The following is a 16,088-nucleotide window of genomic DNA, read 5'->3' on the forward strand; positions in this document are numbered from 1 at the left end:
ATATGATAGAAACCACTTCAAGCCACCCTTGTTCCAGCACCTATGCTCCAACCCCACCAAATCCTAACTGTAATGCTTTAGAAGATGATGGTGGCAGATTCCAGTATTTTGTTTGTAGAGCTTGTAGAGAGCCAGAGGCAGTTTGCTAGAGGGTTAATTCAGAAATTCCCTATGGAACCTAGGGGCTGCGGCATACGGCAGGAAGGAGCCAGGTGGTTGTTGGAATGACTCTAGGAGGAATGCTATGGGATGGCTTTCTGATCACCTCTTCACTCTGCTTCTTCCCACCCCACCTTTGGGGTAAGTTCATCACCTCCTCCTTAGTGTGTATGGCTGGAAACCAGATATGGCAGTAGAGGGGTTGCCCACTCAGCCCATGCACAGGAGGATCCATTGCAGCTCAAGTCCCCCTGCATCCCACAGCCCAGAGGAATGCATGACACTGAGCCTGGACTCTGTGACTGCATTAGTCACCCACATTTGAGTGTCGACGGAGAGGGCATGTGCCATGTCTGCAAACAGCTTTTTCTTGACTGCTGGGATGGAGGAAGAGATGCCAGATTCCATCTGGCTCCTTAGCAACACTAAGGAAGCTCTGTGATCTGAAGAGAGGTCTCTGGATCCTCAGGATGTGCAGGTTAGGAAACATGTGGCTCCTGCCTAGTACAGTACCCTGCCGTGCTCCTCCACAGGAGCCGCATTAACAGGCAATTCTGCAAGTGACCCCATGCCTCTCCATTTCCTTGGTCACATGTATTATGTCCTTTTTCTCGGGGTTAATCCAGAAATAGAGGACAAGAGCTCACTACTGCTACCATCTCAGGGATTTGTTGGGTTGAGATCAGCTGGTAGAAGCAGGCAATAGCGACAAAATCTGAGACTTCAAACCCCTAGAGTGACCTCTTACCTTTATAGACCTGCCCTTTCATCATACACAGCTATTTTAAAGTTTACTGTGATAGTAAAGAGACTCACTGTTAACCCTTCACCACACAACACAAAGCCTGCCGTATTCATCATTAACTATTTATTTCTATTCTCCTGGCTCCCAGACTGCTTTTCCTCCCTGCAGCCGCCAGCCACCTTCGAGATCTCCCTCTTCTCTCCCTGGCTGTGCTCACTGGACTGCAGCAGCTCAGCAGATAGTCCAGCTTTGCTCTTTCACTTCCACATGCTGCCACCTACATGGTGAATCCTCCAACCCATCACCAAATGGCTCTTCCACATTCTGCAAGCTGGCCTCACTGGCTGACTATCGAGGAGAACAGAAACCCTTTGTTAGAGCAGGAGAGTCTCTTCAATGCTGCATTCTTTGCATGGCTCCCAGAGGGTCACAGTGAAACATGACTGACCATTCCCTAGGAGTCTCTCCAGGAGCTCCCTGCTCAGTCACCTGGCACCCACCAGCAATGGTCTCTGACAGTGGCATTGCAGAGCGAGGCTCAGCAGATGGTCCTTTCTATGGCTTCCTGAGTGGGAGGGAGTTTGCTCTTGTCATTTAAAGACTGGCTGTGAGAGTCAGGGCTCCTGGGTTCTCTGGCTTTGGAAGTGGGTGTGGTCTAGTGGTTGGAGCTGGACTGGTATCAGGGCTGTGCTTCAGTCCTGCCTCGCTCAGTGACGTGGTAGGTGACCTTGCAGCCAGTCGCTTTCTGACCCTGTGCCCCAACTAACAGAGATAATACTGACCCCCCCCCCCCAGAGGGGCTGCCAGGGGTCACTACCGTAATGACTCAGGTTGGAGTGAATTGTGCTCTTGGCAGCGAAGGCCAGATTCAGTCCCCATGGATGCCCAAGGTGTCTGTATGTGGCCATGGTTGTATTCCCCTGGCATTACAGGCTGTTTAACCCATTCCTGGCCATGCGTGGTGCATCTGCTCCTGGCCCTCTCTGGCACACAGCTCCATCCCACACAAGGACATGGCCCACCAAGGACAATCTATCAGCTCCCATCTGGTGTTCAGCTCCAGGATGGATGGTGAGCCCTAGTCAGACCATAGAAAGACAGGGCGGTGTCCTCCAGTGGGAACTGCTGGAGCTTGAGCCTCTGCCCCCACCTACACCCACATGCAAAAAACTTCAAAACTGGTCCCTGATCCCAGGTAAAGAAAGTAGCTCAGCTGAGGCCAGGGTGGGTGGAGTTACTGCCAGGACTGATCCTAAGAGAAGAGGAAATTTCTCCTCTGCTCTAGGGAGATTCCCATAGGAAAAGCAGCTGTGGTGGGGGCAATACAAGCACTACCCCTCAGCTCTGGAATAGCAGGCAACTAGGACTCTGGGAGCCAAGGGATTGGTGTGTCTTACTGGAGGGAGCAGAGCTGGAGAGCAGAAAAGGGCATTGGAGAAATTGTACAAAAGTCAGTGTCATGGCCAGGTCGGGGCAGCCAGACCTAGTGGTCAGAGCCAGAGTCCACACTCACAAGACAGGAGTCGAGAGTCAGCTGGGTCAGGATACTGGAAGATCCAAAGCAAAAGACAAAATTGCGATCACAGCCACAAATCGGATGCCATGAGTCACACCGAGTCTGGATGCCAGGAAATCAAGCTGGGGCAGCGGGAGCTGGAGCAGGTAGCACATGGTCTCGAACAGGGAGAAGCTCAGGTGTTCAGAGAACTTCCTGTTTCTGTGCTGGCTTAAGGAGGGCCAGGGCATCAATTAGCTGCTCTGGGACTCCGCCAATAGGAACTCAGGGATGGAGCCTCAAACTGTGGTAAGCAGTTTGCAGTAAACAGGCTTCTGGGTGGAGGGCTGGAGTGTGGCTGCTCCCACAAACCCTGCAGACCTTGTTTGAAGACCTATGGGTCATAACAGTGAGTGCTCTCTCCCCACTCAGACCTCCTGCAGGAAACTGTCTCCAGAATCCCAGGCACATCCTCTGAGAATAAAATGAGGATGTCATGATGAGAACTAGGTCTCTGTACCAGGGATGGAACCCAGGGATAGCGAAAGCTCCCAACCAGGATATGTAGCAGGAGCTCCCGCTTTGTTGCAAAAGCCCCAAATGCCCAGAAGAGTGAACGGTTCTTACCTCCAGGAGATGCACGGGAACTTCCATCTGAGCCTCAATGAGACCCATGTTGCTTGGTTTGACAGGAGGAGATCACCTGTCACTACTGCTCCCGGAGCTGGGCTGGCTGCAGGATACATCTGTGTGAGAGGCTGGGACAGAACCTGAAAGACAGATGTGACAATCAGGGTTCTGTCACCCCAGTGGGAGAACAGAGGGTCTGAAACCCAAAGAATAAGCAATTGAATCAACTGATTTAATGCAGAATTATTGTGCCATACAGGTATATCATAAGGTCCTCTCGTGAGTTGGTAACTGGTTAAACACTGCTCTGCACTGACTGCCCTGACCACGGCTGGCCCAATGGCTCTCAGGTAGCCAGGGGTGAAAGTAACTTAAAGGACTGACCGGTACTCCGGAGTCCTTAGCAGGAGGCGGGGCCTCAACCAGAAGAGGCGTGGCCTTTAAACACCAGGCACTTTAAATCAGGATTTAAAGGGCCTAGGTCTGGAACTGTGGTAGCAGCAGCTGGGAGCCCCTGGCCCTTTAAATCACCCCCGGAGCTACCAGCTGCAGAGGCTGGGAGCCCTGGGGGTGATTTTAAGGGCCCGAGGCTCCACCTGCTGCTACCATTGTGGAGCCCCAGGTCCTTTAAATCACCATTGCAGGGGGCCCCGGCCTCTGGTGGAGATTTAAAGGGCCCAGGGCTCCGCTGCAGTAGCAGCAGCAAGGAGCCCCTGGCCCCTTAAATCGCGGCCTGAGCCCCGCTGCCACTATCCCAGGGCTCCAGCAGGCTCTAGGGATGATTTAAAGGGCCTGTGGTGATAGCAGCTACTGGAGCCCCGGTCCTTTTAAATCGTCCCCAGAGCCCTGCTGCCGGAGCCCTGGGGAGACGGTGGTGGGGCTCCGGAGGCTATTTTAAGGGCCAGGGTGGTAGTGGCTGCTGCAGCCCCGGATCTTTTAAATAGCTGCCAGAGACCTGCCACTGCTACCCCAGGGCTCCGGCAGCAGAGCTCTGGAGGAACTTTAAAGGGCCTGGGGCTCCTGCTGCGAGCCCCAGACCCTTTAAATTGCCGCCAGGGGAAGACGATCCGCCTTGGTTTGGCGCACTGGCTCTTGCCGGGACACCATACAGGGGCGTGCTGGCTTACTGCTACCTGCAGAGGTGAAAGAACACAATGGAAACGTGGATCATCCAGTCTCTCATTTCCAGGCCTCCCCAGGGCTAAGGTAAAACCCCTGCTGCCCTTGCCCATTGTGCTCACCTCCAAGATGTGCTGGAGTTTGTCTGTGCTGGGGGTTGCTGTCAGCGAGCTCTTCAGCATGGCATCCATGGCTCTGCACAGGCCTTGCTCAGAGCCTGTCAGCGAAGGGAGATCATGGGTCAGAGTTATGGAACCTGGGGCTACACCTGCCAGGGTGACAGCTGGCTCTGCAGTCCTTGCCCAGAGCAGCTCTCTGCAGAGGGCCTGGTGCACAGCAGGGTAGGGAACAGCCAAGGTGCTAGGGATGGGAGCTGGGCTTCCTGGCAGAGACCAGGAACCGAAGCACAGCATCCACAAGGAAGGGATCCCTCACAGAGGGGTAACATCATCTCCTTCGGAGCGGGAGTCTCCCCCTGACACTTGATTAATCCTGTGGCCTGTTCCCATCTGCACCCACCGCACCCTCAACTTAGCAGCTCCAGCTACCGAAGAGAGCAAGGACCAGAGGCCTTCCTGATCCTGGGACAGAGGAGTAGGTTGATGATCTACCTGGAAGTGGCTGTTGGCCTTCCCCATGCCCATGGTCTATACTCCATTCAAGGCAGTGAACAGGAACCACAATTCCTGTTTCGGATCTAGGGGCGGCTTCATTTTGCTGGCAGGAGACTGTACATGAGACCTTGCAGTTGGGGGGCGACACAGGCACTAACACGGGCATGGAGGTTTGAGGAACAGGGCAGAGACCTGTGTGGGGCAAGGAGGGCAGGCATTTGGGAAGCAAGAGCAGAGGATCAAATACTTTCTTAATGTGGGTCAGGATGATCCCCATTTCAAAGCTAGAGAGAGTGAGGCACCAGGTGGGAGAGTGACCTGGCCAGGATCACGTTACCACTCAGTGGCAGGGCTGCAGTACAACCCGTTCCCTGCTCTCATCACTGGACCCTGCTGTCCCTTCTGTATGACCACTCCAGCCATCCTCTCCCACAGGCCATCCCCACCACTCACCAATACCATAATGGAAGCAGCCTTGTAACAGAGTTCACTCACAGATAGGTGCCCCTTTCTGGCCAGGCCTGGTGTCACAGCTTTCTTGCTGGTCTAGCGCCCTCGCCGATAGTCGCTAGGGAACTATGGCAGTTTGTTGGCTGGGAACTCAGCCCTTCAGCCAGGTGACCATCTTTTAGTCCACTCCTTCTTGGGTCGCACTCATCTGAAACGAAAAGTCCAAAAATGTCTTTAACAGAAACAAGGTTTTCCGTCCCCTTGGGAGCTCTTCCTCAGCCTGGCTTTGGCTCGGCCTGCCCTTGCTGGCCTTCGTAGCCCTTTCTATGGCCTTGTATGTCCCCTCCCTTAGAGACCATGGGAGAACCAGTCCTACCCTTGTACAGCCTGCACGCGCAGTGTCTCCAGCTCCCTTGCCAGCTCGCTCACCAGAGTTAAGAGGCAATCCTTCTCTTCTGCAGTATCCCAACGCTCTTCCTGCAGCCACTCAGTCTCATTAACAGCTGCTTACAGAGCCTATTTTGAAGACTTTAGCTTCTTCTGTAGCTTTTTGCTACTGCCGCTGCATCCGCCAAAACCTTTTCCATCAGGGTCTGAGAACTCATCATGGACTGCTCCACCCTTGTGTTTGTCCCTACTTCAGTCTGCTTCATCTCTGTGCCAACCATTTCGTTCTTCACCTCTCCGCAGCACCCAACAGGGTATGTTGGTGTAGGGTCTGCAAGGTCCACGGCCATCCCTGCACCCAAAACAAAGAACTCTTGTCCCCATCTTGGCATTAGGCCACGCTTGTACACTTTCTCATGCCCTGCTCTCCTGGGCTAACCTTCTCAGCACAGCCCAGGCATGCTCTCCGTGTCTGCTCTTTTTGTCCATGGGCATAGCAGACCCTGGGTTGATTTCCCTTTGCAGGATCTCACACAGGTATTGCTGCTGCTGCTGCTGCATCTGTAGCTCTGCCTGCACTTCCTTCTGCTTCTGTTGGTTTTCTAGGAGCTGCTGGAGAAACCCCTAGACCTGCTTTGGCTGCTTAACCAGTCCCTGGAACTGAAGTTGGAAATCCAGTGAACAGCTCGCTCCCTTGATATACTGCTTGGGAGGACAGAACTTCCGTCAGCAACCAAGACTTCCATCGGCCCTCACGGATCACAGGGGGAATTCAATCCTCCTAACTATTGCCAGGTCACCACCTTTAGTCCACCCTTCTGGGGCCCAGCTTGTCTCACACTAGAAGGCCAAAGAGGTCCTCCCACAGAAAGAAGTCCTTCTGCCCTCGCTGGTGCTCCTGCTCAGCCTGCAGCCCCCTTGCTGGGCTTGGAACCCTCTCCAGGTGTGTGTTCGCCCCCTTCTTTGGGGCTAGTAGAGGAACGCCGTCCCACCCTGACACTGGTAGCAGCCGAGAGCCCTGTACCCAACAGCTCGGTCTGCTCCTTTCTCTTTGCTGCAGTTTTCCCTGGGCATTTTCCACCCCTCTTCTCAAGTTCCCCTCTAGGCTTTCCTTGCTGCTCTGAACTACCTATCTCGTTCTCATTCCTGTTGAGACCCCAGCTGGGCTGTATCACCACTGAAGTCTTTAGTGGGAGGTACATGATGCCTCTCAGCTAGGGCTCATTCTGTAATCAGCTTGGCTAAGCCCCAGGCTGTGCAGCCCAGGGGAAAGCACCCTGGTACAGGCCTGCTCTGCCCACTCCTGCTGTTACTGGGCTGGGGTCCTTGCTCCCCATTTCAGACCTGGTTTCCAGAGGGGCTAAGTACACACAGGCCCCACTGCCTGGAAATGGAGTTTGCTTGTTCTGGTGACTCTGACATTCAGGCCCTTCATCATTCAGAGGCTGACAGTGTGGTGAGGGGGATGGAGAAACCCCACTGCTGAGTGGAAGGAGGTCAAAGAGTTGGGATTCTGGGAGCTGAAGGGTTTGTTTGCCCTGCTGTAGGAAGTGGAGCTGGAGACCAGAGATGTGGCTCAGCTGCATGATGCGTCCATCTGGGAGGCTGTGCCAGATCTCAGGGCCTGGACGAGAGCTGGGAAGGAGGCTCCTATTCATTTCACTCCCAGAGACCCCATAGAAGGGCCAAGGGGAGAATAAAGGGAATGAGGTGAAGCTGGCCCTGAGTCTCTGTCCCATCCCCACCTCCTCAAAAGTGGAGCTTTCCGAGCTTCAGTGGGGCTAGGGACTGTGGCCCTGACACAAAGGCCCTTCTGCACCACATGGGGCAGAGAGAGCTGTGCCTGGGAGCAGGGGGAATGGGATGGGGGTCAGGCCAAGGAAAGGGGGGAAGGGAATGGGAGTGAGTGAGGGAAAGAGCTCCTGTCCCAGATGAAGGAATTTGCGGGGCAGAGGGAAGGACCCTGCTCCACAGAGAGGGGAGAGAGTTTCTGTGAGTGCCAGGGGGCCCCATTTACAGTGAGCCAGAGCAGTACCTGCAGCAGGGAGTGGGAGTTCCTGGACTCTTCAGAGGCACAGCTCCTGCAGCACCTCGGGGACCTGGCGCAAGTGCCGGATGATGCGGAGCTGGCACATCACATTGGCTGTCACGTCCTCCTGCTGCAGGGGAACGAGAACCCTGTCAGAGACTCAGACACCCCCCAGGAATCAGGGGGAATTAAGGGCACCTGGACCCAGCAGCATTTCCACCCAGCACCTGCCCACGTCTTAGGGATGGATTCACCCCCAGCATGGAGTCTTGTCGTCCTATCAAGTGACCTCCAGTGCCAATCCCCCTCCTTGTAGGGTGAGCTCCTGCCACCTCCCCCTCAGTGCCCCTGACAGCTGTTCCACCTCCAAATCACAGCTCAAGTTCTCAGAACCCCCTCCTGCACCCCCACCCAGGTTGGGCAGGGAGGGGGCTGGGTGGGAGGGGATGGGACAAGAGGGATTCTGGCATCAGTGAAGTGGGGTGTGGGGAGGTTGAGACCTTTCCCCAAGTCACCCAGTGACTAATGCTGAAGCCGCAGGATGGCAGCCCTGGTGAATGGAGCAGGTTGGCAGCTCCTGCTGACTGAATCCTCCTGTTCTCTCTAGAGGGGACCCAGCCCTGCCAGCAGTAGGACAAGCTTCCCCCACCCATGTGCCTCAGCTCTGCCTGGTCAGTCGCCATTGTCCGTCAGTCCTTGGCCTCCGAGGCTGCCAGTGATGGGAGCAACTCTGGGTGGTGGCTCTGGTGACATGGCCCCTAGGCCACTGGAAACTGGCTGCAGCCCTGTGGGACAGGAGGGGCTCGCAGAAGGCACTGAGGGAACTCTGCTGCCCTTTGCAGGAGCAATAGCACAGTGTCCTAAGAACATAAGTCTGTGAGGAGGTAATGCTTGTCATTAATTAGCCTTGCTAAAGAGCTGGGTTGGAGCTGCTCAGACGACAAGCAGGTTTCCTCCTGCTCATGGAGGTGAATTCATCTCCCTTCTCAGTAGCACCTGCTCTCACTCTCATTCCCCATCAGGCTCCTTACTGCCAGGCCAGCGAATGGCCATAGGATGGGAATGATGCCTGGGCCCCGCCCCAATCTCTTGTGTCTAATCCCGCTGTTTACCTTGTCCCCCCATCAGCTGCTGGGCTTCCCCCAGGAGGGTGCAGGTGAGGAGCAGCCCAGCCTGGCTGACAAGCAGCAGGGGGTTGTGGATAGCCAGCACTGCCATCCAGAGGAAGGATCTTCTCTGTACCTCTGAGAAGAATTTTCCAAAGACCTAAAACCAACAGGACATGAGGCATTAGCAGATTGCCCAGAGCCAGGCTCCAAATCCTGGGGCAAAAACGGTACCTCTGTCCAGTGGCCCCAGGAGGCAGCCACTGCAGGGGACCCAGCCACCCCCACTCCCTGAGTTGTCTCATGCCCTGGTAGCAGAGTGTCCTTACCTCCCCCATCCTGGCTGTGTTCCTGTAGCCCAGGAGCCTGCTGTCCTGGTGCCAGTCCCAGCACCACAGGTCTTTGGCCTCCTGGATGGTCAGTCCTGGGAAAGAGACACACACTCATTTGGCATTCTGGTTGCAGTGCTTGTGTCCTTCCAATCCCATTGGTGGCTGCACAGTGGGCAGAGTCCTCGCTGCGTGCCTGGCCCAACAGAATTGCAGGGGATGGGTGTAGAACAGAGAAAGAGACAGACAGAGACTCATCCTCCAGCCGGTGTCAGTCTGAGAGAAATTGGCTGGGGTCCCAGTCTCACTCTTCTACCGGGTGCCATTTCCCAGCTGGGCTCATTACCCCTCTGGTGCAGCAGCAGCTGGTAGAGCCAGTAAACCCCCTCCCTGGCCTGCCGGCTGAGGTCCTTGCCTGGGTCACTGATGAACAGAGCCAGCTATGCCACATGGTGACCCAGCCTGGGGAACTCTGCTGAGTTCTAATGGAAGGGAGAGGGAGAGGGGACTCCATCAGCATTTTCCTGCCAGCTCCCAGTCTCCCCCTGGCCAGGACTCTCCTTCCCCTCAGCCCCTCTGCAGGAGATGCTAGAGGAGAGGAGCAAGAGCTAAACCCTTAATTTCCTCTGCCCGCAAGGGAGCCTGGAGCACAGGGATGTGGGCAGGGCCCTCCATGAGGATTTGCTTCCCCAGCTGCTCCAGGATGACAGGAAGGCATGAATCTGGAGCATCGTCCCCTTAAAAGCCCAGAGTCACCACTGAACCAGGACAAGAAGAACATAACTCAAGCCAAGCTCATTCTCTGCTCTGACTCTGACTCTCCAAGAGGAACACTCCTAACCCACAGCCCCTGCAGCAGCAGATCCTATAGTCCGTTGGAGCCATCCCACCTACGCCTGGAGTCAGGAAGCTGGGGTCAGAGGCCACTTACGTCAAATTCAGGGAGGGTGATGGTGGATCTGAGCAGGGCCGTGCTGCTCCTAATGGCCCTGGCTCTCTCCTGCGACACCCTGGACACGATCCAGTAGTTAATGTGCTGTGGGGAAAGGAGGCAGCTCAGGATCAATGGGCAGATGCATGTGTTGTGCTAATGAGACCCTCCCCATCCCCAGGGGCTGAGACAGTGTGCGCAGGGTGGAATATCTGATTAATTGACCGCAGAGCTTTAGAAGGGGATTGTTGCCCCCAGGACAATGCTTGTATCCTGCAGGTCATAACTTGTCATTGGCCTTGGCTACACTTGAGAGTTACAGCACTGGTGGTGGCTTTACAGCTCTGTAACTCATTCCCTGTCCACACTGGCAAGGCACATACAGCGCTGTATCTCCCTGGCTACAGAGCTGCATGTACTCCACCTCGACGAGAGGAATAAAGAGAATAGCGCTGGTGCTGCAGCACTGGGGTGCCAGTGTAAACAGGGAATAATCTTACTACGCTATAACTGACCTCCAGAACCTTCATAATGCTTTTAAGTAAAGATAACTCTTTGTTTTGTTGTGATGCCTCTGCTTGTTTTGTTGTGAACTCCAGGCTCTGGGACCTGCTTATCAAAAAAACAAACATAGCTACTGTTTGCTGTGAATGAGCTCCCTTTGGAATGCCCACAGCTAGTGTTTGCTTGAAGAGAGGGGGCTTGAGGAGAGAAGCAGCACGCCATGCGGGAGGGGGGCGGGGTCCGTTTCAAGGAGGCTGCTTATCTGGTCTGTGAGGAAAAAAACAAAGAAGGCTATTTGCTTTCAGTGAGTGAGAGAGGGGTGGGGGAAGAGGTTGGAGCTTGCAGCTGCTGACGGTGTGTTGGCTCCAAAAATCCACTCTCTCTCTCTCCCCCACGCTCCCTGTCACACTCCACCCCACCCCTCTCTTTTGAAAAGCATGTTGCAGCCACTTGAATGCTGGGATAGCTGCCCATAATACACTGCTCCCAATACCGCTGCAGATGCTGCAAATGTGGCCACGAAAGTGCGTTGGTAGCTGTCAGTGTGGCCAGATTGCAGCGCTTTCCCTATTCAGCTGTACGAAGACAGGTTTAACTCCCAGCGCTGTACAGCTGCAAGTGTAGCCATACGGGACAATGCTTGGTGTCGGGGCTGGTCCCATCCACCTTGAACTCCTGTTTCCTGAACAGCTCACCAGGAAGGAGACAGACCCCTCCCCCTTCCCTGGCTCTCAAGTCCTTGGTTGAGTGAAGGGACTGAGTGTGAGCACAATCCCCCCAGGAATCTCAGAGCCCGTCAGAGATAAGGGCTGATTCTCTGGGGTGCTCCTGTTTCTCTAGGAAGGAGCCTGTGCCTCTTCTATGAGGACCATCTTCTGGATCTCACAGGAGGGGTTCAGACTCTCACTCCCCAAGCCAGCCAGAGGCGCTGAGGTTAGTGCTCAACAGAACCAGGCAGAGCTCTGGCTTGAAGTCCCAGCTCCTTCCTCTGTCCTTCAAGGAGGAAGGGCCTGACACTGCATTGCACCGACTGCCCTGACCAAGGACGGCCCACTGGGGGCCCAGCTAGGAGGATAGACTGGAAAATGGATCTAAGAGTTAAGGTAAAATTGCCACCACCCCTCTCATTGGGCTCACCTCCAAGATGTTGCGGAGCCTGTCGGTGTCTGGGGACTCCGCCAGCAGGGTCCCCAGCATGGCATCCAGGAGGTCTGGCAAGACCCTATGCAGATCCTGCAAAGCAAGGGAGAGCCATGGGTCAGAGTTAGGGAATCTGGGGCTACACCTGCCACAGGATGGGAAGAGGGGTCTCTGGGAAGCACTGGTGAGACCCCCAAACACATATCCTGGCCTCTCTCATTCACATCCCACTGTGGGCAATTAGCAAGGATTTGTGGCAGGATGACAGCTGGCTCTTCAATCCATGAGTTTAGCATGATCTACCTGGACTTGGGTGGTGTCCTTCTCCATGCCCAGGGTGAAGATGGCATGCAGGGCAGCTCACAGGAGGTGCGTCTCCAGCTCTGGCTCCAGGACAGGTGTCATGGTGCTGGCAAGAGAGAGGAGCCAGCATTAGACTGTGCAGTGCGGGGGTGGGACTGGCACCAACGCGGACATGAAATTGCAGGGAAATAGACAGCAGCTGGCGAGAATGGAAACTGAGGCACCGAGCCAGGGAATGACAAGGCCAAGGTTTCCCAGACAGACAGTGGCAGGGCAGCCTGTTCCCTGCTGCCCCTCCTGTATCTGATCCTGGGAGCGAGTCTCTCCCCAAAACCATAGCAATGTTACTGGAATTAGAAGAACAGCGCAGCCAGGAGAGAGGGAACCTTCCCACCACCTCTGCCAGAGGAGCCACCCTTGGGAAGTGACCTTGGAGCGGGAGGGGCAGTGACTCCCAGCCCTGGGCCAGAGCAGCACCGGGGTTAGGGGAACAGGGCGGGAGGGTCTCAGTACCCGAGGTTGCTCACAGTAATCAGGGAGTTACCTGATTACACAGTTACCCTCCCACCAACAACACAAGAAGAACTCCACATGGACTCCTCCTGAGGGTCGAAATGACAGTCTGGACCTATACATTGATTGCTTCCGCCGACGTGCACAGGCAGAAATTGTGGAAAAACAACATCGCTTGCCTCACAACCTAAGTCATGCAGAACGCAATGCCATCCACAGCCTCAGAAACCATCCTGACATTATAATCAAAGAGGCTGATAAAGGAGGTGCTGTTGTCATCATGAACAGGTCTGACTACCAAAAGGAGGCCGCCAGACAACTCTCCAATACCAAATTTTACAGGCTACTTCCCTCAGATCCCACTGAGGAATACACTAAGAAACTGCACCATCTACTCAGGACACTCCCTTACACTAACACCAGAACAAATCAACATACCCTTAGAGCCCCGACCAGGGCGATTCTATCTACTGCCCAAAATCCACAAACCCGGAAATCCTGGATGCCCCATCATCTCGGGCATTGGAACTCTCACTGAAGGACTGTCTGGATATGTGGACTCTCTGCTCAGACCCTACGCCACCAGCACTCCCAGCTATCTCCGTGACACTACTGATTTCCTGAGGAAACTACAATGCATTGGTGACCTTCCAGAAAACACCATCCTAGCCACCATGGATGTAGAGGCTCTCTACACAAACATCCCACACACTGATGGAATACAAGCTGTCAGGAACAGTATCCCTGATGATGCCACAGCACAACTGGTTGCTGAGCTCTGTGCCTTTATCCTCACACACAACTATTTCAAATTTGATGACAATATATATCTCCAGATCAGTGGCACCGCTATGGGCACCCGCATGGCCCCACAATATGCCAATATTTTTATGGCCGACCTGGAACAACGCTTCCTCAGCTCCCGTCCACTCACACCCCTTCTCTACCTACGCTACATTGATGACATCTTCATCATCTGGACCCATGGGAAGGAGACTCTGGAAAAATTCCACCACGATTTCAACAGCTTCCACCCCTCCATCAACCTCAGCCTGGACCAATCTACACGGGAGGTCCACTTCCTAGACACCACGGTGCTAATAAGTGATGGTCACATTAACACCACCCTATACCGAAAACCTACCGACCGCTATGCCTACCTTCATGCCTCCAGCTTCCATCCCGGACACACCACAAGATCCATTGTCTACAGCTAAGCACTGAGGTACAACCGTATCTGCTCTAACCCCGCAGACAGAGACCAACACCTAGAAAATCTCCACCAAGCATTCTCAAGACTACAGTACCCGCACGAGGAAATAAGGAAACAGATCAACAGAGCCAGACGTGTACCCAGAAGCCTCCTACTGCAAGACAAACCCAAGAAAGAAACCAACAGGACTCCACTGGCCATCACATACAGTCCCCAGCTAAAGCCCCTCCAACGCATCATCAGAGATCTACAACCCATCCTGGACAATGATCCTTCACTTTCACAGGCCTTGGGTGGCAGGCCAGTCCTCGCCCACAGACAACCTGCCAACCTGAAGCATATTCTCACCAGCAACTGCACACCGCACCATAGTAACTCTAGCTCAGGAACCAATCCATGCGACAAACCTCGATGCCAACTCTGCCCACATATCTACACCAGCAACACCATCACAGAACCTAACCAGATCAGCCACACCATCACCGGTTCATTCACCTGCACGTCCACCAATGTAATATATGCCATCATATGCCAGCAATGCCCTTCTGCTATGTACATCGGCCAAACTGGACAGTCTCTAAGGAAAAGGATAAATGGACACAAATCAGATATTAGGAATGGCAATATACAAAAACCTGTAGGAGAACACTTCAACCTCCCTGGCCACACAATAGCAGATCTTAAGGTGGCCATCCTCCAGCAAAAAAACTTTAGGACCAGACTTCTAAGAGAAACTGCTGAGCTTCAGTTCATTTGCAAATTTGACACCATCATTTTAGGATTAAACAAAGACTGTGAATGGCTTGCCAACTACAGAACCAGTTTCTCCTCCCTTGGTTTTCACACCTCAACTGCTAGAACAGGGCCTCATCCTCCCTGATTGATCTAACCTCATTATCTCTAGCTTGCTTCTTGCTTGCTTACCTGCCCCTGGAAATTTCCACTCTTGCATCCGACGACGTGGGCATTCACTCACGAAAGCTCATGCTGCAAAACGTCTGTTAGTCTATAAGGTGCCACAGGATTCTTTGCTGCTTTTACAGGGAGTTAGTGAGGACGCCGACGGGTGGAGAGTTATCAGGCAGCTCCTCAATGAGCTCCTGTGAGACCCAAAGGAGACAAAGGAGCATGTGAGATTCAGGCCTCACTGACACTTCCCAGTGAGGAGATTACCCAGCCAGCACCCCACACAGCCAGCAGGATCCTCCCACCTGCCTCCTGCTCCTCCGATTCCTGCCCACTTGTGACCAAGCTCAAAATCTATCTCGTTTCTTCTCCCCAAACTTCAGCCCCAACAATCCCTGCCCTCAGCTGCCCCTCCATCACCAGCCATCCCCCATCCACTGGCCTGGGGAGACCCCTGCCCCTCCATGTCTCTGTCCTCCCTCCAGCTCCCAGGCAACGTGTCTCACTCACCACAATCCTCTCCACCACAGCCGCCTTGCAGCAGTGCGGCTCCAGCGTGTCCTGCCCTCTCTGCTGTGCAGCGAGACATGCGGGATGGATGGCGTGCAGGAACATGAGCTGCTGGGCCTCATCCTGCACCCACCGGGAGTGGGGTTAGGGGGGGGAGAGAGCCAGTTAGCCAGGGACCTCCCTGCCCCACCCACACCAGCTGCACGACTCAGGTCTGAATGGGGAGAGTGGGGACCCGTCCATTGTCCAAACCACCCACAACTCCTACACGAGCAGGGTCAGGAACTGGGAGAAAGGTCCCCCATTAGGGGTGGTGGCTCATGAAGGACAAGACCCTCTGCAGGAGGCTGGGATGCTGGGAAGTGGCAGGACAATCTCGATTCCAGCACAGCTGGGGAACATTTGTACCTTTTCTCGGCCCTGGAACTGCTCTTGGATGCTCTTGAGAGCAGCTTCCTCTGTGGCCACATCCTTCTCCTCCTCATCCTCTGAGTCCCTGGGGGTCCCTGCAACAGGGAGAGAAGGGGACAGGGTGACGCCTGCTGCCACTCAGGGGAATGACAGGGGCACGGTGGGGCAATGTGCCCCCTTCCCACTTCCGAGACCTAGTGAAGATTGGGCCCCACACTCCCCCCTCTCAGTGATGCCTTCAGCCCCCAACTCCTTCAAGAGCCCTTAGCAAAGAGACCCCCACACACTGTCCTGGACTCCCTGGGAGGTATCTGCCTCCCCCACCCCCAACTGGAACATCAAGGATCAAAGTGGCAGAATCTAGTGTCAGTGGGGTTCACGTGGCGCAGGCCAGACACCTGGGCTGGGGACCCGCCCCCATAGCACAGGTGGAGCGCCTGGCCCCAGGGTGTTCACAGCCCCCTACTCACCCCTCACTGAGCCCAGCCTGGCCCCTCACCTGGAACAAAGCAGCGGCATCCATCGGCCTCACTGCTGCCCGAGTCCCAGGCGCTGCTGCTGTCCGATGGGGAGCGGGCTGAGCTGCTGGTGCTG

General features: G+C 54.8%; 1 long non-coding RNA gene across 1 annotated transcript; it reads right to left on the reverse strand.

Annotated features, from left to right (window-relative positions):
• Nucleotides 1-766: 766 nt before the first annotated feature.
• Nucleotides 767-6,142, reverse strand: LOC120399257. The gene is made up of 5 exons (XR_005595054.1): nt 5,642-6,142; nt 5,258-5,420; nt 4,271-4,365; nt 3,027-3,169; nt 767-2,873 (listed from the first exon to the last, which is right to left on the reverse strand). It is a non-coding gene; the product is annotated as an uncharacterized LOC120399257 (long non-coding RNA).
• Nucleotides 6,143-16,088: the final 9,946 nt, after the last annotated feature.

The sequence above is a fragment of the Mauremys reevesii genome, linkage group 2 (assembly GCF_016161935.1).
Source record: "Mauremys reevesii isolate NIE-2019 linkage group 2, ASM1616193v1, whole genome shotgun sequence".
NCBI lineage: Eukaryota > Metazoa > Chordata > Testudines > Geoemydidae > Mauremys > Mauremys reevesii.